Below are 22,098 nucleotides of genomic sequence, written 5' to 3'. Positions count from 1 at the left end.
TTTGTCCTTGAAAATCGAAATCTTTACTTCCTTTCTGTTTTTCTCCTCTGGCAGTTCAACTAGTAGACAGAGCATGAATTTTGAAGATGGATATACAAGAGTTCAATTTGCCATTTGTCTGGCCATTTGCTGGTAAATTACTTCGCACGTCTAAGCCTCAACTTCCAGATCTGCAAAATGGATGTAACACTTCTTACCCCAATGTGTTCTTGGTGAGCCTAGACGTGATGATAGTGTAGAGCATAGAAGGTGTTCAATAAATAGGGGCTCTGATTCCTCCCTCCAAGTACTTGGTCTTAATCGCAGGAAGAAAGGTGTGACCACGGAAGGCATGAAAGAGAAGAGTCCCTTTACAATAGTGCCTGGAACATGGTAGGCACTCAATACTATCTGATAACTGAATAACATGAAAGACTGATTTGTATGCAACTGTCAAAGAGGATAAATGTTTGCATCATGAAACCTGGCTCAGTGTCATAGAATTCCAGTTAGGACATTGGAATCCCTCACTCATGAGAATTCACCAAAAAGAAGGGCAATTTAATCTAAAAATCTTGTTCATCTTTCAGCTCCTCTGCGACTTGGTTAAAGAGCTCGTGATTTAAGGCCAATTGTGCATAGTGACATAACCCATTAGGTGCTCGATTGAAAGCACCAAAAGTAATGTGTCCATGGCCACCAACGTGACTCTGTTCTCCCAGGGACAGGGGCAGATCTCCATGGAAGAGAGATTCGAGCGGTCACCCTCAAAGCCATCCCAGCCCTGATTCTAAAACACAGTTCATTCAAATCAAGGCCAATCACCGCACCTGGATTTTCACCTGGGCTTCAACACTTCCTGTCAGGAAAATGATGCATGAAACGCCGTCCAGAAATCAGAGAAGAGCAGGAAGAAAGAGAGTCAGGCAAAGACTGAGGAGCCCAAGAGGCATCCCCATGCCGGGGATTGCAAAGCCGCGCAGAAGTTCAGATCCAACACGTAGCGGCAGACGTGTAGCTGTCTGTCAGACATCAGGCCTGGTTTGTGAAGCTGTCAGTCACTGCTGTGAACTACAAAGTCACCGTGTGAACCGGCCAGGACCCGGGAGGATTTCCACAAAATGAAAATCCAGATAAAGAAATGCCAGCGAGCTCAAGGAATATTGGAATTCTTTATAATACTGGTGTCCCAGGACCCCAAAGCGACACCAGGGTCCCCCTCTCCTCATCTCTCCCCCATCCTCATTTCCTCCTCCTCCTCCCTCTCGCTTATCTCTTACCCCCAGTTTCGAGAGACTTCTAGAACTGAAGGAGCAGAGGAAGGTAATATAGAACATAAGCTTATCAGAGGCCTTCTATTTATCTGACATCTCAACTTCCGCACAAGTCACATCGATGAGGGGTTTGTTTTTTTCCTCTCCTTTTATGAGAAAAGGACTAACAGCTCACTGGTGTGGTAGATTAAATTTTAAAAATAAATTAATATCAGGGGAAGACACAAGGTCAGTGTAAACTCAACACCATCTATCTATCTATCTACCTACCTGTTTTCAACGAATGCTTCCCAAACACTGGTCCAGGCTAGGCTTTTCTCACCCTTCCTCTGCCCCACATCTGTTTCATTTCAGCCTCATGGTCTCCCACCCCCACTGGGCCTGCAGTCTTGCCTGCCTCCATCAATTGGCTTGCCTGTCTCCATTGCTCTCGTCTGCCCTCCCTCCCTTCTGTGCACGAGCGAATGTAAGTCTTCATTCTTACCTCCTCCTCCAGAGAAAATAGAAGCCATCGGGCAAGAACACCCTTGACAACCTAGTATTTCCAACACACCTGCCTGGGATCACGACTACTGCTGTCACTAAGTGTTAGTGAGAATGGAATATTCTAGATCCCACCCCACCCTGTGCTGCCTTCTCAGGACACCTACCCTGTGGATAAACTCTCCTCAATACAGATCAGCAACTCTTCTCTCTTCAGATGGGCAACTTCTCCCTTTCTGCCAGTTTCCTCTCCATCATCATTTAAGTATACTTCTGGTTATCCCATCTTGAAAGCAGACAAGCAAGTCCCCTCTTTTCCATGGGCTGGCCCTTCCAGTTCTCTCTTCCTCTCTCTCCCACATCATATTCCAGCTGCTGAAAGCAGAGCCTACACCCATCGCTCTTTCTCCTTGCCAATAAGCTCAATAGGCTTGGGATTGAAGCGGAATGAGTCAGAGGTGTTCTTCTGACACCTGACTCGTGTGATCCTGGGCACAGCATTTAACCTATGTTCTTCTCAGGTAAGATGGAGTTCATATTGGTTCTACTCATTAGATTATTATTTATATAAAATATGGCAATAGTGGGAAAGACCTTAGCACAGGACAAGCTCTCAAAAGAGCCGCTGTTATTATTAATAAATCTTGAAAACGTTGCAATCTGCCTACTTGCCCTGCCATCCCACCACCACTGTTCTCCCCGGAAACCTTCTTATTGCTAAATTCAATCAAAGATGGTTTATCAGAATTATCTCACTTGATCTTTCTGGCACAATTGGTGACTTGTTTCTTTATCAAACAAGCTCTACATCCACTTCTTCTTAGTCTCTTTCCTCTAACACTGCCGTGCCTGTAAATGGTCCCAACTTTTAGCCCTCACCCTGCCCTCACTCTCCCGTAGTGTCTCATGCACTCCTGTGGCATCCACACACCAATGGTGCCCAAATCTGGACTTCCTCCGGCACTGCAGACTCAGACATCCAATGCCTGGAAGGCATCTTTCCTGAGATAACTGACAGATCCTTCGAGCTATCCCAAGTGGACATAATCACTTTCCACCTGTCTTCCTGTGTGGACCATCACTCAAGCCCAGCTGACACTTCCAGAAACATTAAGGACACCTGTTTCCTTCACCCCACCTGACCCCACCCCCTCCACATCTGATCCCAATTCTACCTCCTACACGTGCTTCAATCCCCTTGCGAATCTCCATGCCTACTGGGGCACTGCCACAGTTAACACATATCACTGTCTCCTGTAGGCATCACTATCACCAATTTTCACCTGATACAGGCAGTGCATCTTTTCCAACCCTTTCTCTATTCTACAGCCAGAGTAAGTTCTGTTTACTTCATTTGAGTTAGACTTTTGAAAATATAGAAACGTACAAAGAATGATAAAAAGAACATTTGTATTCCCCCTACCCAGAATTAACTGTGACACTTCTAAAATTAAAAGCCTTACTGGTGCTGGAACAAGGTCGCTGGGGGTGAAGCCTGGCACCAGAAGCGTGTTGTGATTTGCCACAATCCCTGAGCCGCTGCTGCTACATGATCTCGGGAACTTTCTCTGGGGGGGCTGGCACCCAGCCACAGTCTCTGGGCTTCGGCAGCAGCACGGTTCTGGGAACATTCCTGGGTGGGGCCGGCTGGGGGCCACTGCTCGGTGAGACCCTCCCCCAGAGGGGCGGAGTGGGCCAAAGCCACAGTCCCTCAGAAGTGAGGGGTCGAGAAACACAGCCGCATCTGAGATAAAACTCAGGAGGGAGGTGCTGCCTGGGGCTTGGTCACAACCGGTGTAAAAGCGGGGATCGGACAGAAGTGGAAGACAAAGGATGGGTGAGCAATTGCCGGTGGGGAGAACAGAGCTCCAATACTAGAGATTGGGTAGCTGGGTGATGCCATTTTCACTGCAACCGCGCATGCGCATACACACCTACAAGCGCCACAATAATCCACCCCAGTAAGCTAAGCAGCGCCATCTAGTGGGAAACGGAGCCATGACACTAAGCCACGCCCAACTGGGCCAACCTTGCTCTTCAGGAACATAAGTCTCTCCTACTGCTTAGTTTATGAACTGTAAAGCGCTTCATAGTTTGACTTCTAGGGGAAAACGAAGAAATTTCAGTCATATTTCAGTCTGATTGGTCTATCCAATTTTCTTTTTTTTTTCTTTTTTCTCTTTTTTGTTTCTTTTTATTGAATACAGGAAGAGAAAAAATCTGTTTTTTTTCAATTTTTATTAAAAGTATTTTTCTTGGGGCACATGGGTGGCTCACTCGGTTAAGCATCCAACTTCGGCTCAGGTCATGATCTCGCGGTCCGTGTGTTCGAGCCTTGTGTCGGGCTCTGTGGTGACAGCTCAGAGCCTGGAGCCTGTTTCAGATTCTGTGTCTCCCTCTTTCTCTGACCCTCCCCTGTTCATGCTCTCTCTCTCTGTCTAAAAAATAAATAAATGTTAAAAAATAAAAATAAAAATAAAGTATTTTTCTTTAAATTTTTTCAACTATATTTTTTAACTTGTGTAAATTTTTCCAAATTCTATTTTACTTCCATCATTTCATTTTATTCTACTTCAGTGTATTCATTTTTTCAAATTTTCAAATGATTTCCTTTTTTTTTTCTTTCTTTCCCCTCTTTTCTCTAATCTATCAAGCCCCTCTCAACACCTCAGACCAAAACACACCTAGGATCGAGCATCATTTACTCAATTTTGTATATGTTTGTTTTCAATTTTTTAATTTTAATATTTTTTATTTTAATTTTTTATTTTAATTTTTTACCTCATTAATTTTCTCCCTTCAAAATGACAAAACAAAGGAATTCACCCCAAAAGAAAGGGCAGGAAGAAACGACAGCCAGGGATTTAACTAACAGATATAAGCAAGATGTCTGAACCAGAATTTAGAATCACAATAATAAGAATACTAGCTGGAGTCAAAAAGATTAGAATCCCTTTCTGTGGAGATAAAAGAAGTAAAAGCTAGTCAGGATGAAATAAAAAATGGTATAACTGAGCTGCAATCTCAAATGGATGCCATGGCGGCAAGGGTGGATGAGGCAGAACAGAGAAATAGTGATACAGAGGACAAACTTATGGAGAATAATGAAGCAGGAAAAAAAAGGGAAACTAAGGCAAAAGAGCATGATTTAAGAATTAGAGAAATCAGTGACTCGTTAAAAAGGAACAACCTCAGAATAATAGGGGTCCCAGACAAGGAAGAGAGAGAAATAGGGGTAGAAGGATTATGTGAGCAAATCGTAGTGGAAAACTGTCCTAACCTGGGGAAAGACACAGACATGAAAATCCAGGAAGCACAGAGTACCCCCATTAGATTCAACAAAAGCCGACCATCAACAAGGCATATCATAGTCAAATTCACAAAATACTCAGGCAAGGAGAGAATCGTGAAAGCAGCAAGGGGAAAAAAGTCCCTAAGCTACAAGGGAAGACAGATCAGGTTTGCAGCAGACCTACCACAGAAATTTGGCAGGCCAGAAAGGAGTGGCAGGATATATTCAATGTGCTGAATTGGAAAAATATGCAGCCAAGAATTCTTTATCCAGCAAGGCTGTCATTCAAAAGAGAAGGAGAGATTAAAAGTTTCCCAAACAAAAATTAAAGGAGTTTCTGACCACTAAACCAGCCCTGCAAGAAATTTTAAGGGGAACACCCTGAGGGGAGAAAAGATGAAGAAAAAAACCCAAATAAAGACCAAAAGCAACAAAGACTAGAAAGGAACAGAGAACACCACCAGAAACTCCAACTCGACAAGCAACATAATGGCAATAAATTCATATCTTTCGGTAATCACTCTAAACATCAATGGACTCAATGCTCCAATCAAAAGACATAGGGTAACAGAATGGATAAGAAAACAAGATCCATCTATATGCTGTTTACAAGAGACCCACTTTAGACCTAGACACCTTCAGATTGAAAGTAAGGGAATAGAGAACCATCTATCATGCTAATGATCAACAAAAGAAAGCTGGAGTAGCCATACTTATATCAGAATATCTAGACTGTAAAGTAAAGACTATATCAAGACATGAAGAAGGGCATTATATCATAATTAAGGGGTCTATCCACCAAGAAGACCTAACAATTGCAAACATTTATGTGCCAAATGTGGAAGGACCCAATTACATAAATCAATTAATCACAGACATAAACTCATTTATAATAATACCATAATAGAAGGGGACTTCAACACCCCACTCACAGCAATGGACAGATCATCTAATAAAAAAATCAACAAGGAAACAATGGCTTTGAATGACACACTGGACCAGATGGACTTAACAGATGTATTCAGAACATTTCATCCTAAAGCAGCAGAATATACATTCTTCTCCAGTGCACATGGAACATTCTCCAGAATAGACCACATACTGGGACACAAATCAGCCCTCAACAAGTAAAAAAAGATTGAGATCATACAGTGCATAGTTTCAGACCACAACACTATGAAACTCGAAATCAACCACAAGAAAAAAATTGGAAAGGTAACAAATACTTGGAGACTAAAGACCATTCTACTAAATAATGAATGGGCTAACCAAGAAGTTAAAGAGGAAATTAAAAAGCTCATGGAAACCAATGAAAATGATAACACCACAACCCCAAACCTCTGGGACATAAGAGGGAAGTATATAGCAATCCAGGCCTTCCTAAAGAAGGAAGAAAGATCTCAGATACACAACCTAATCTTACGCCTTAAATAGCTGGAAAAAGAACAGCAAATAAAACCCAAAACCAGCAGAAGATAGGAAATAACAAAGATTAGAACAGAAATTAATGCTATCGAAACCAAAAAAACAAAAAACAAAAAACAAAACAGTAGACCAATGAAACCAGAAGCTGAATTTTTGAAAGAATTAACAAAATTGATAAACCACTAACCAGTTTGATCAAAAAGAAAAAGGAAAGGACCCAAATAAATAAAATCAAGAATGAAAGAGGAGAGATCACAACCAACATAGCAGAAATAAAAACAATAATAAGAGGGGCGCCTGGGTGGCTCAGGTGGTTAAGCAGCCGACTTTGGCTCAGGTCATGATCTCGCGGTCCGTGAGTTTGAGCCCCGCGTTGGGCTCTGTGCTGACAGCTCAGAGCCTGGAGCCTGTTTCAGATTCTGTGTCTCCCTCTCTCTGACCCTCCCCCGTTCATGCTCTGTCTCTGTCTCAAAAATAAATAAACGTTAAAAAAAATGATAAGAGAATATTATGAGCAATTATACGCCAATAAAATGGGAAATCTTGAAGAAATGGACAAATTCCTAGAAACATCTAAACTACCAAAACTGAAACAGGAAGAAATAGAAAATTTGAACAGACTCATAACCAGTAAAGAAATCAAATTAGTAATCAAAATCTCCCAAAAAACAACAGTCCAGGGCCAGATGGCTTTCCAGGGCAATTCTACCAAACATTTAAGGAAGAGTTAATACCTATTTTCTTGAAGCTGTTCCAAAAAATAGAAATGGAAGGAAAACTTCCAAACTCTTTCTATGAAGCCAGCACTACCTTGATTCCAAAACCAGACAGAGACCCCACTAAAAAGGAGAGGAGAACTATAGACCAATTTCCCTGTTGAACATGGATATAAAAATCCTCAACAAGAAATTAGCTAACTGGATCCAACAATACATTAAAAAAATTATTCACCACAACCAAGTGGGATTTATACCTGGGTTGCAGGGCTGGTTCAATATCTGCAAAAAATCAATTGATGTGATTCATCACATCAATAAAAGAAAGGATAAGAACCATATAATCTTCTCCATAGATGCAGAAAAAGCATTTGACACAATACAGCATCCTTTCTTGATAAAAACCCTCAAGAAAGTAGGGATAGAAGGATCATACCTTGAGATCATAAAAACCACATATGAAAGACCCAACGCTAATATCATCCCCAATGGGGAAAAACTGAGAGCTTTCCCTCTAAGATCAGGAACAAGACAGGGATGTCCACTCTCACCACTGTTATTCAACATCGTATTGGAAGTCTTAGCCTCTGCAATCAGACAACACAAAGAAATCAAAGGCCTCAAAATCGGCCAGGAGGAAGTCAAACTTTCACTCTTCACAGATGACATGATACTCTATATGGAAAACCCAAAATATTTCACCAAAAAACTGCTCGAACTGATCCATGAATTCAGCAAAGTCGCAGGATATAAAATCAATGCACAGCAATCGGTTGCATTCCTATACAATGTAGCAACAGAAAGAGAAATCAAGGAATCCATCCCATTTACAACTGCACCAAAAACCATAAAATACCTAGGAATAAATCTAACCAAAGAGGTGAAAAATTTATACACTGACAACTATAGAAAGCTTATGAAAGAAATTGAAGAAGACACACAAAAAATGGAAAAGTATTCCATGCACCTGGATAGGAAAAACAAATATTGTTAAAAATGTCAATACTACCCAAAGCAATCTACATATTCAATGCAATCCCTATCAAAATAACACCAGCATTCTTCACAGAGCTAGAACAAATAATCCTAAAATTTGTATGGAACCAGAAAAGACCCTGAATAGCCTAAGCAATCTTGAAAAAGAAAACCAAAGCAGACAGAAGTCATCACAATCCCGGACTTCAACCTGTTTTACAAAGCTGTAATCATCAAGACTGTATGGTCCTAGCACAAGAACAGACATTCAGACCAATGGAACAGAATAGAGAACCAAGAAATGGACCCACAAACGTATGTCCAACTAATCTTTGACAAAGCAGGAAAGAATATCCAGTGGAATAAAGACAGTCTCTTCAGCAAGTGGTGCTGGGAAAACTGGACAGCGACATGCAGAAGCACGAACGTGGACCACTTTCTTACACCATACACAAAAATAAACTCAAAATGGATGAAAGACCTAAAGGTAGGAAAGAAAGGCATCAAAATCCTCAAGGAGAAAGCAGGCAAAAACCTTTTTGATCTTGGCCACGGCAAGTTCTTATTCAACACGTCTCCAGAGGCAAGGGAAACAAAAGCAAAAATGAACTACTGGGACCTCATCAAAATAAAAAGCTTCTGCACAGCAAAGGAAACAATCAGCAAAACTAAAAGGCAACTGATGGAATGGGAGAAGATATTTGCAAACGACAGATCAGATAAAGGGTTAGTATCCAAAATCTATAAAGAACTTATGAAACTCAACACCCAAATTACAAGTAATCCAGTGAAGAAATGAGCAAAAAACATGAATAGACACTTCTCCAAAGAAGACATCCAGATGGCCAACTGACACATGAAAAAATGCTCAACATCACCCATCATCAGGGAAATACAAATCAAAACCACAATGAGATATCACCTCACACCCGTCAGAATGGCTAACATTAACAATGTAGGCAACAACAGATTTTGGTGAGGACACAGAGAAAGAGGATCTCTTTTGCACTGCTGGTGAGTACGCAAACTGGTGCAGCCACTCTGGAAAACAGTATGGATGTTCCTCATAAAATTAAAAATAGAACCACCCTACGACCCAGCAATTGCACTACAGGTATTTATCCAGGAGATACAGGTGTGCTGTTTCAAAGGGGCACATGCACCCCAATATTTATAGCAGCACTATCAACAATAGCCAAAATATAGAAAGAGCCCAAACACATCGATGGATAAATGGATAAAGAAGATGGGGTGTATATATACACAATGGAGTATTACTCGGCAATCAAAAAGAATGAAATCTTGCCATTTGCAACTACATGAATGGAACTAGAGGATATTATGTTGGCAAAATTAGTCAGTCAGAGAAATACAAATATCATATGACTTCACTCATATGAGGACTTTAAGACACAGAACAGAGGAACATAAGGGAAGGGAAGCAAAAATAATATAAAAACAGGGAGGGGGACAAAACATAAAAGACTCTTCAATATGGAGAACAGAGGGTTGCTGGAGAGGTTGTGGGAGGGGGGATGGGCTAAATGGGTAAAGGGCATTAAGGAATCTACTCCTGAAATCATTGTTGCACTATATGCTAACTAATTTGGATGTAAATTTTAAAAATAAAAAAAAATTAAAATTAAAAAAAATCTTAACACATCACTAATTCATAAAATGCTCAATGGCTCATTCTTCAGATCACAGGGTTGACATGATTTCCAGCCTCTTCTCACCTATACCTCTCCACTCAACAATCTGAAATTCAGACCACAGCAAACTTTGTTCACCGCAAAATACCAAGCTCCCTCTGCCCTCCAGGACTTCCCCCCCTTTGAGGAGGAGGGCATTAAATGGATGGAAAACTGCCTGAGAATGGGGGAGAAGCTGAAATAAACGTTGGAAGGTAGTTGGCAATCATGACATTCAGAGCAATACTTTGGATGGTGCAAGTGACATCATTAGAGTCTTGGGATTGCTCAAAATTTATTCAAATCCAGCTTCTCCTGTTGCCACCTTTGAACACTCCCATCATGTCTTCAAAGAATCTAAATTTAAAAGGTAGTGAAGTACATATACTATATGTTTTGCATCTTATGGCTTTTTAATGTACTCAAAGGAGAGTATATAATACATGGAGACAGATGATAATAATTCCCTAAGGCTCCTGGAAGGCAGAAATCTTTCCCCTGAAATCCCTGCAAGGGGGAAGAGGTGATCTTTGAATGGAAAAGGAAAGAAGGCCGGTAACTTCAATTAAGCAGTCCTTTTCATGAAGAGAGAGGAAGGATCCAGAGGTTTCTGGCAATTCCTTTGTTTTATGGAGGTAGTTAAAAAGAAACCAGAAAGAAAGAGAAATCTTTCTACTTCTTGTGACAGGTCCTGCAAATTGTCTTATTTTAAGGACACACTAGTATTTCTTTTGCTACCCAGTTACAGTAAATGATGCCTAGAAAATGGTACAGCCATTATGAACTAGAATTCTCTTATTCTAGTCTGTACTGAAGTCTGTCTTCAAAGAAACCTACATCATTACGTGCCTGACGCTATTTGGCTTGGCAGAAAAATTAAGGAAATACCAGTATATCATGCGACCACACTACACAAATTATTTACTAAATGGGTAGCCAGTGTGGAAGAAAATGGATTGTACAAATAAGCTGCCTCATTCTCAAGGTTGTGTTGGAAATTGCTCCAATTTCTGTAGAAGATTTATGATGGAAGCTTTGTTATTGTGGGTTTTTTTTTTCAGAATTTAATAGTTGTTAGCTGATCACACCTCTGCTTCAATAATGATTTTGGTAAATGTGAGAAGAAAACCAAAGGGACTCAGTGCTAATTTAAAAAATAATAACAATAACAATGCAGGGCACCTGGCTGGCTCAGTCAGTAGAACATATGACTCTTGATCTCAGAGTCATGAGTTCAAGACCCATGTTGGGTATAGAGCCTATTTAAAAAATAATAATAATGAAAGGGAAAGGAAAGAAAATCTGTATGTGATCTCTATATACGTTATCTGGTGTTTTTGTTTGGGTATTGATGTTCCCCATTACATATGGGAATCTATCTCCCCACTCCATGGAGAAAATTTATTTTGCAACATAACTGACTCCAGTAAAGTGAAATATTTTCCAAGTGTTGCCATTCCGATTACATAAAAAGTACATTGCCTTTTAGGGGCGCCTGGGTGGCGCAGTCGGTTACGCGTACGACTTCAGCCAGGTCACGATCTCGCGGTCCGTGGGTTCGAGCCCCGCGTCAGGCTCTGGGCTGATGGCTCAGAGCCTGGAGCCTGTTTCCGATTCTGTGTCTCCCTCTCTCTCTGCCCCTCCCCCGTTCATGCTCTGTCTCTCTCTGTCCCAAAAATAAATAAAAACGTTGAAAAAAAAAAACACTTTAAAAAAAAAAGTACATTGCCTTTTAGAACAGGTGCTTTGGAAAAATTAAACTTGTGTCAAGATGGATATTTCAATTTGTAATGGGAAGTTAACACAGATGGCTGTAACGAAGGCTCTAAACTATCTTTTAATTTATTATTTAGAGCTTTATATCATTAAGCACACCCCCTCAAAATTTTCAACCCTCCGAGCACAGTTCCGAGCAGATGTGCTCAAAGGTGTAACACCTAAGTGATGCCTTGAACTGCATGGTAAAGTCAACAGAAAGTTGATGAAAATGCAAATTACAAGGGAAAAGTTTTTAGAAAGTTTAACCTCTACTATACACAGTCCACGAAGTGAAAGCACGCGCACGAGCATTGTACACACACATACACACGCACACACATGTGTGCACACACGTGCACGCCCGTCCATGTGCACACAGAAGAAAATCTCAGAAGTGTGAGTGAGGAAGTCAGAACGTTGGGAGCTCGTGCTTTACTTTGGAAACCTCCCCTATTGGAAGGGATCAAGCCAGGCCCTTAGAGACAGTGCCATAAAAAGAGAAGTCACCATTTTTTTATTTGAGGATAGTTGGCACATAATGTTATATCACTTTCAGGCCTACAACATAGTGATTCAATGAGTTTGCACATTATGCTATACTCACCACAAGTGCAGCTACATCTGTCATCGTACATTACAAGTCACTATTTATTTAGTTTTGACTATGTGCCAGGTGTCACAGCCACTTCTCTATAATCGTTATCTCATTTGATTCTTCCAAGAACTATATTTAGCAAGTCATAATATCTTCATATTACAGGTTAAAAAAAAAACAGAATTATGGTTCGTCACCAGACTATCAGATCACTTCCCCAAAGAGAGCAGCAAGGTCATTTATTTCCTAGTCCTATTTGTTTCATTAGCATAAGCTTCCCAACGTCAGCAGGAATCAGATTTGGTCTTACGTGAGTTAGAATGAGTCATTGAAATACAGAAAATAACATGTTTTTTTTTATTCAATTCTATTCTCTCTTTCATAATGGTATACTTTGACTTTCAAAGCTAAAGATAAATATTGCCTATTATTTTCACAAAAGTTTCTTTGAACGGGCTACACTGACGGAGCAAGCATCGAAGAAATCCGGACGATTCTGTACAATCCAGCACATTGCTCTAGAGGTTTCGTCCATTGGACAATTCAATTCAGCAAAGGTTATTCTAGCACCTTCTATGTGCCAGACTTCGGAAACACAGTATCAAGATGGTGGACACGGCTCTGGTCCTCAAGGAACTTTCCACACTGTCAGAGAGATGGGTAATTATACAACTCCAATATAGAACTGTCAGTGCTATAAAAAGTGCAAATCAGGAGATCAAAGGTGGATACAAAGGAAAGGAGGGATTCTGAGAGAAAGTGACATCTATGCTGAGGTGTGGAGGCTGAGGTAGAGCTAACCCTGCATGGAGGAGGTGGAAGATAAAGCTCATGTTCTGTCCTAGAGGTGAGGACATCCCATGATTGAGACAGTCACTTTTCTCTTTTTCTTTTAGAGAGTGAGAGTGCATGAGGGGAAGAGAGGGGCAGAGGGAAAGAAAGAGTCCCAAGCAGGCTCCATGCTGGGCACAGAGCCCAACATGGGGCTCGATCCCACAACTCCGGTATCATGACCTGAGCTGAAGTCAAGAGTCAGACGCTTCACCAGCTGAGCCACCCAGGCATCCCCAGAAAGTCACTCTTAAAACAAGTACTGTGATGTGGTGAGAGCACGGAGGTGAGGACAAGGGGAGACGGATAAGGTGTTAGAGTGAGGGATGGGCAAGGAAGGCAAGCATTAAGCCTGGAAATGCAAGTAGGAGCCAAACCATAAAAGCTTCATGTGTCTTTTTAAGAAGGTTGGCCTTTCTCCAAAGGCCCATGGAACACCTTCGAAGGCCTTCCCTCAGTAGCTATTATTTGAATTCCACTTCTGTTTCCAGGAGCCCGCATAACTCCACCCCACTCTCTTACTGCTAGAACCACCCAGAACTCTTAGTCTTACCACATGTGAAAGTTCCTAACATTTTTCTCCTGCAACAGAATTTAATTTGTCTAGAAAAGGAAACTCCTGATGTCTAGAACTTTCCCATCCAGTTAGCATGTTCAGCCCTCCCGACCTATTCATTACTACAGCATTTCCTGCCTCCTGACTCCATAGAGTTCTTCTGATCTATGCAGAGCTAGAAGGAAAGACGATAATTGCTCGACACCTAGAGCATGAACCCACAAAACTAATCTGCCTCCTACAGTGTTTCTCTCCTAAACCACCCCCATTACCTTTCACTATCCCCCCCCCCTCCTTGCAGCTAAACCTTTTACATAACTTGAAGCTATTAAATGGAGTTATTCCTTAGCAGGTATCACTGGTGCTGGCTTAAATTCAAAACTATTCTCTCTTTTTAACAGTTTAAACTTACAAATATATTATGCCAGAATCCAACCTTCAAAGCATAGCTACACAGGTCATTTTTTTTTTAACTGAATATAAAGTGTGTTCTTCACAAGTTTTTCTCCTTCTGGACAAAGAGAAATTTCTAATGAGAAAGCGGAAAATGCCTCTGGTGTGAGACAATCCAAAACGCACACACACACACACACACACACACACGCACATTTCTGTACTTGAAGGCTGAAGTAATCACGAAAGGGTTGTTTAAAAGGGGTAGTGGAATGCCTGAACGAATAATACCCTGAATATTTCAAGTATCACCCAGGAGGGAAGTTCTACTAGCATATGCCGCAATTTGCCACAGGCAGACAAGAGGCTCTAATTCAGAACATAAGCTGGGCTCCCACCTATAAAAAATTCTACGAGCAGCAGCAAGCCCCGGCTAGAATAATGATCCATGACTTGTGGCTGAAAACATTCCGCAGCTCAACAGATGGCTCTCTTCTGGGGTTGCAGGCAGGCGTTGGGCGGTGGTGCCCTGATAACAGGGCAACTCTTCCTAAGGAGAAGGAAGTCAGAGGCGCAAGGGTTCACCAGCCCAGGGAGGTGGCCTGTCTTTTATGAAGTACACCATTTTCTGGGCGTGCCCTGCAGACATTTCCACAAAACACAGCCAGCGCGAAGCATATCAAGGAATTCGTAAAACGAGATCTGTTGGTGCAAGTGGAATTCTTATTCGTGCGCTGAGAGATGTAGATCTCATTTGTCTCTTGGCATTCAGAAGCTAAATCTTGTGACTGTACCTCGAGATTCGATCTTGAGGGTTATCTATATCCCCCTGGCATATTCCAGCCCAGACTCCTTATGTCTCAGCCGCCCCAAAGACAAAAATCGCCCCGTGAACCGTTAACTGACAATGAGCCCCTGCATGGTCCTGTGCGCAGCGTTCCCACTCACCTGGACAGACGCTGCAGCTCCTGACCCCAACACATCCAAAACTGAGCCCCGCCCTCCCTGCCACACCCATTTCCCCTCTCACTTGCCTCAAATGGCAACTGGTAACCATCCGCCCTCCACTGTCCAAGCCAGACCCCCCCCCCCCGAGTCATCTTTGCCTCCTCCTCTCCCTTAACATCTGGGGCCAAGGACAGGCAACAAGCCCTGCCTCTTTGACATTCTAAGTCCCTCTCCACATGGCCTCTCTCCAGCTCCACCGCCACCTCCCAGGTCCAGCACACGGCCATCTCGACCCTGAATCATGCAGCCCGCAGCCAGAGTGCCTTTCCCAGCACAGCTCAGATGGGGTTTGTCTTGCTCCAAACCCTCCCAGTGGCTCTCCGTGGCTTTTAGACCAAGGTCCAAAGTCCTTACCATGGCTGAGGAGTCCCTTCGAGTTCTTCTCCTTGCCTTTACCTGAACCCTTACCTGCCCCCGCCCGGCCCCTCCCTCTCTCTGCTCTAAACAGGCCAAAAATTATGTGACTTCCCCGAGGCACTGGGCTCTCTCTTGCTGCCCAGCCTTTGCATACGCCGTTCCCTTTGCCCCAAATGAGCAAGCACCCTCCACTCAACTCCGCCTCGTCCTTGAGCCTCAGCCCAGCCTTCTCTACCAGAAGGAGAGATTTTTCCTTTTTCTCCCCAAACGCCATGCAGGTGCTCTCCCCACATGTTCTCGTAAACCTCTTCCAAGTCATAGTATTTATCACTCCATGTTGGTGTCTGGGTCCCATCACTACTGCGTTCCAAGATGTAGGCGTGGAACTTGGAACGTACCAGGCACTTAAGTATTTGTTGAATAAATGTATGAATGTACGCTTCTTGAATGACTGAATGGTATACTAAGTAAAGTACCCTCCTGATTATCTTAGCAGCTGATAGCTTATCCCTTGGCTTTCCCCCCACCACCCTTGTCTCGCTCTGACTTATGAACTGATCTTCTCCCTGGTTCCTAACCTCATCAGTCCCTCCTTAGACTTCCACATTTGTGGACCTGTATGATATCTCTGCTGTTTGGCCCTTGGCTTTCCCGTGGCATCTCTGATTTGGCCTCCTTTCTTGCTCCCCCATTCTACTTTTGGTAGGACCAGCCTCATAAAATCTAACTTTTTGTCCCAGTTGTCCATGCCTGGCACAGTTACCACCCCAATTCCACCCACCCATGACGTGAGGAGTCGGGCATTTTAATAAACGTCCATGATTTCTGGAGTCCTCAAGACTCAAGAAACATTATACTATTTTTTCGTCTCCTTAAATCATGGCTATGATGTTGGGGCAGGACACACACAGCTCAGGACACACACAGTTGTGTGCTTTGCTGGGCGAAAGAAGGGCTGTCAAAGCAGAGATACTCAGCCATCCTTTCCCCATAGGTGCCTCCAAGAGCCACTGCCAAGACAAAAGGAGCCCATTCTGTTTTCCTGTTGAAGAGATTCATGGATGCATCCCAGAGGTATAGTAACCCATGGACACCTAGCACTCACAATCCCAGGGAATTTTTTCTTGTAAACCAACTATTGTGGGACAGTGTGAAGGAGGGCCACGCTCTCCCTGCAGAGGGGACTCTGTCAACTTCTTGGCTCCTCCGCAGGGCATGCCTAATAGCTCCTTACACTATCCTGCTTGCTGCCAGGAGTCAAAGGCCAACATTATTAGGGCACTGCAGCTGAGCACCACTGGCCTAGAATATTCTGATGTGACACGTAAGTGCTGAGCTCCCTAACTCCAGCTCCCTGAGACCATGCCCATCCCACCTCTCTACACACCATCCTGTGCCCCTTCCCTCTATGTTTTCCACTTACTTTGGCCTTAATTTCTGCCACTCTGATCTTGGCACTGACATCGTTGTCTTGAACCTGCCTCTGTTCCCATGGATTTGGTGTCTACACACAGTATTCTGAGTGTATAACACTTGGCTTCTCTCTATGACTCTGACCGGCCCACCTTCCAGATAAAGACTCCAGCCCCCTGGCATCCACCCAGCCTAAGGCCCTTTGGAAGAGGAAGACAGGGAAGTGGTAGACTCAAACAACTACCCAGAATTTCTAAGTGGGCAGCATACTTCCTGTAGATGGCTCTTCATAAGGAACTCTTTATCCTAGACTTTGTAGACTGGGACCTAAGTCTAAGGCTACATTGTAACCGACTAATAGAATGAACTGGGTGGATTTTGAAGAATATTCTCTCCTCTTTATGCCACCTCCAGCTACCCTGCTGTCTTTCTTTAAAGCATTTTGAATCTGAAAAGTAAAAAACTTCTTAACACACACAAGGTGGGACTGAAAATACCATATTGGGTATCACAGAAGTGTGGGGCCAGCCTTTAAGAAGGAGGCTGGAATCTTGGTCTCAAAAGCTATTAAAAGCCATCCTTTTTCCAATCCCTTCACCTGCCCGCCTGATTGCTTTTAAATGAAGATACAAGATCTCAAGGAGAAGAGGGTGCAGAAAATAGAATGCCATTTTTTTTCCTCCACTATCTCCCAGATGATGATGTGGGAGCATCCACAGGTATAGATAACCAGTGTAAATTAAAAGCTTAACTGGAAGCCTATAAAAGACCATCTCTACTCCCTCTTGTCTACTCCCATTCTTACACAATGCACAGTATAACGTGAGAGAAGGCCAAAAAAATTATCTCTAGAAAACCCAATTGCTATAACCAATTATTCTGAGAGATGTCCTTTGTTAAGCCTCAAGCCTTTGATTAGCGAGTTTAATTTAAAGAGATTTCTCCTTCTTCCACTTAATGTGGAGCTATATCAAGTGCTGTCTTAACTTATCCTGGTGATATGAGCATTCGAGGGCTGAAGGGGGTCTTGGATGTATAACGGAATTGCCACTAAATCATATCTGCTTCAAAGAAGAGAATAGGAGGCAACCAGCATGGCTGACCCATGGCTGGACACACCCCCTGCCACCACAATCACCAGTGACAATATCAGTGACATTGTCCCTTTTGGCTGGGGCCAAGCAGTCATACATCAGAAAATACATATTTCCCTCCTTCTGTGCCTTCAGTAAATGGTCAGCTGTAAAAAAATTAGGTCTGTAGTTTATATGAAACAAATGACCTTGAAAATCCAAGAAAGGCTTAGACATTTGAAAAATGATCTTAGGGGAAGTACTTCCATCCCAATATGGTCTGTGGTATGATTAGCTCCAGCGGAAATCTAAGCCATGAAACAAAACACAAAGCCAAATGTTCTGAAGGATTTACTCAGTGAATTTAGAACTTGAGAGAAAAAATACAAAAAAAAAAAAAAGTTAATCAAAATCAGGCTACAATATAGGCCCCTCACATTCAGGTTAGGAGTAATTAAAAGAAAAAATGCTAGAGAAAATACTTCAGTCATCACGTCACTTGACGTGGCTGTTCTGTCCATATCTCTGTGTATGTCCACGCCCAGAGCCCTGCTGAGGGGACAGGGAACCATGAGATCCTTCCTACATCCTACTGATGGACACTTGATTAAAAGGTGAGTCTCTTTCATGGAAGGCTAGACTCAGATACCAACGTTCTAGTTCATGTAAACAAAGGTGGGACTTCCTTTTGAAATGGCTGCAGTAATATGGGGTGTGTGTGTGTGTGTGTGTGTGTGTGTGTGTGTGTGCATCCTCTCACTATTGATAGAAAAATAGGGAGAGAACGAGAGGGAGGGAGGAGGAGGAGGAGGGAGGGGAGGATGGAGAGGGTAGAAGAGAAGAATATCTCAAAGCTTTCTTGTTGCAACAGCTATACCTCCTACAAAATACCTCTGGAGTCCCCTGAAATAAACCCCTTCTCACTTGAGCTTTCTTAAAAGATCCCTGTTGCTGGCCACCAAGAGACGCCTGTCGATGTCATGTAACTTCCACGTGTCCTTGTATTGTGGTTTGCATTTTCCTGGGTTAAACCATACCTTTGTACATTTATTATGTATGTCAACAAAAACCCAATTCTTACAAATGACCCAAGCTCCAAATGGTTTTGTGACTATGGAATCTTACCACACAAAGTACAAGGCTAGAAATCACATCCCCAGGTTTCAAGAGTTAGTACCAAAGCAGCTAAAAAGAGCTAAAGTCAAATCTCTCTGTAGTAAAAGAAGCAGAAGAAGAATTCCATGAACTCACTGGGAGGATGAAATTGATGTCAAAGACCCCCTCACGACTACTCGTTAATACTTATCCCCCACACCTTTCTCCATCTTCTGGAATCTCTGATGATTTTGTTTGACCGTGACATGCAGTTGGGGAGCTAAGTACATTTTGCTGGATGTCAGAGATAGGAAATGTCAATTGGCTGGAAGCTTTGATGCCAAAACAAGAAAATTGTGAAGAACACACATCCTGTATCCTCTTTCCTCTGGAAATGAAAACAATACACTATCAAGTACATCAATTGGAGTGGATAAGTGACATTTAGGAACAATAAATAGAATAAACAAATCTGGCAGAGATTATTCTTTATTATGCTTGGTTCTTTCTGTTTGGGCCAGAAAAACAATCCCATTGCTAAGAACACGTATTGGAACTTACAATTTGGTAAAAGATTTCCTATATAGAGTTTTGCCCCATTAACGGTATTTTCTGCAATCAGATACTTTCTCGTGTGATATTCAACTGCTGCGGTGTGGAGGGCCTTTTTCAAGTACTTTGCAAACACATACACTCAAACCAAAGCTGGCCATGTCCCCTGCTGAATGTCCAGCTGGTGCACTCAACTTGTACTGACTTTGCCATAAGAAGTGAGCAGTTAAAACTGTAACAGGATGTTAAACAGGACTTTTCCTGGCTTGCCAAGACAAAATGCAGGGTGCCCAGTTAGACGGAATTTCAGATAAACAACAAATGTTGCACAGGACATATTTACACTGCAAAAATATATATTTGCTAAATAATGGCAACCTTAACTTCTCCTCCTTTATCAAAGACGCAAATGAAGCTCAAAACCTGAAACCATTGGGTTACAAACTCCCCCCAATCCCTAAAAAGAGTGGCTAAACACCCCCTTGGCTTTGGCTTGATTTGGCCTCAGCCTTTGTTTTATCAAAGTTCATTGTAACCGTTACTGATATTTAGAGTAATATTTATTATATTATTTATTTATAATGTAATATTTATGATACGATTGTTGTAATAGTATTTTATAATGAGGTAGAATTAAGGTCTTTTCATTCTTCATCCGTCCTGTACACTCCTGCCCAACTAAGCTAAGACTACATGTCCATCCCCTCAGGATGGGGCCACATCCTATCCATTTCTGTTTCCTCAGAACCCTCTAGAGAACACACAAAGGTGTGCAGTGTATGTTTACTGAGGTAAAACACTTGCTCATGGCCTTCTATTCATTCCGGACTTCTCTTCCTGGCGTTTGAGGGTTTTCATAATCAAGCCTCAGCTGGATAACCTTATTCTTCATTTCCTCTCAAGAGCCTCCATGTTTGTTAAGCTTTTGTTCTTGCCGTGTCCAAATGTGCTCTCCTCATCCTGCCTCTCTGCTTGTGCTAACGTAGAAGCCTATCTTGCAGCACCTTCCCTCTGCTCCCTGAAAGTCTACACAAACTTTACTGAAGACCCAGTTCAAGGATGCCATTCTTCAAGAGGATACCTTTGATTATCTCATCTAATCCCATCTGTTTTGCGTAACTTCCATTATGGAAGGTACAGCATGACACAAAGTTTCACCTTCAGTGTCTGCCAATCCTTTGGTCTGTGAATTCAGTTGCTCCGTTCTGAGGTCCTTGAAGTCAAGGATTGTGTCGTAAACGACTCTTGCCTGCCCTCCCCTGCACTTAACACAATGCTTGTCCAGTGGACATACCCCACAGAAAAGTATAGGCTATTATTTCCATGTCTTCTAGGACCTTCTATCAAGTTACTAGAGTGTAATTCAAGGCTTAAATCTCTCAAAACTGGGTGCCTGGGTGGCTCAGTTGGTTAAAAGTCCAACTCTTGGTTTCAGCTTAGGTCACGATCTCATGGTTCTTGGGATCGAGCCCTGCGTCAGGCTCCATGCTAACAGCATGGAGCCTGCTTGGGATTCTTTCTCCCTCTGTCTCTGCCTGTCCCCTGCTCACATGTCTACTCTTTCTCTTAAATAAATAAACATTTTTTTTTAATTTTCAAAACCAGCTAAGGAATATGGGACTTCGATCTTGACTCTTCCACAAATATTCATCACTTTAATAAATTTTTTTAAATGCCATCTCATTTTGACATGCATTTCTGTAACAATTGGATGCTGAGTATATTCATGTTTATCAGACATTTACATTTCTTCTTCTTTCACCGACCAGTCCAAACATAGTATATGCAGCTGCATATTCTGATTTGGGTTCACTTTGAAGTCTGAGCTTGAGATACAGTTTGGGGAGTGAATAGCCTACAAGTGGCCATTGAAGTAATGGTTTTGGATAGGACAGACCAGGGAATATGGTGGGTATGACTTCCCAACTTGGCTTGTCAAAAAAAAATATGGATTTCCATGGTTAATTTTTCAGAATTATCCATTTAGCAATCTCACAGTGAACCAGAAATGAGCCATTTAAAACCTAATCTTAAGCCCTCTGCTCACATTTGATGTTACAGGATTTTGTTGGGATAAACTAAATCATGTTTCCAAGACTCAAACATATTGGTAAGTGGGAAATTTCCAGAAGGCAGTATCAATAAAGCTGTGTCTGCCACTCCAATTTGACACCATGAGATAGAGACATATCTGGCAAGGGATAGTGGCTGCATTGGGTTCTGGGTAGAGCTGATAATGGTCCAAAATAATGAAATTGTAGCATCTGCTCTGACTGCGTATAAATCATTTAGAGCAATTTATCTGGCTCCTGAGCCAAAGTCAGCATTACCCACTGCAGATGAGAGAGCCAGAAATGTTGACATAGAGTTCACCATTAAGAAAAACAAGGCATGTTGTTGTAAGTCAAGCAGCCATCATATTAGCTGTGTAAGGAAATAATTTTCAGAGACACCAAAGGGTCAGGATATACCATTAGCCCCTTCACTGTGACAGAATATACCAAGGGCATGAGTACAGACTAGCGTGCTGGACTGATAGAGCCAGACCCAGGGGGTCCTAACACTGTTGAACACATAGGCTTCTGCAAGGGGGAGTGATAATGCTTTATCTGCCTCTGGTTTGAGGATCATG

Source organism: Lynx canadensis, chromosome C2, assembly GCF_007474595.2.
Source record: "Lynx canadensis isolate LIC74 chromosome C2, mLynCan4.pri.v2, whole genome shotgun sequence".
NCBI classification, from domain to species: domain Eukaryota; kingdom Metazoa; phylum Chordata; class Mammalia; order Carnivora; family Felidae; genus Lynx; species Lynx canadensis.
The sequence above is the reverse complement of the archived record's forward strand: the minus strand, read 5'-3'. Positions refer to the sequence as shown.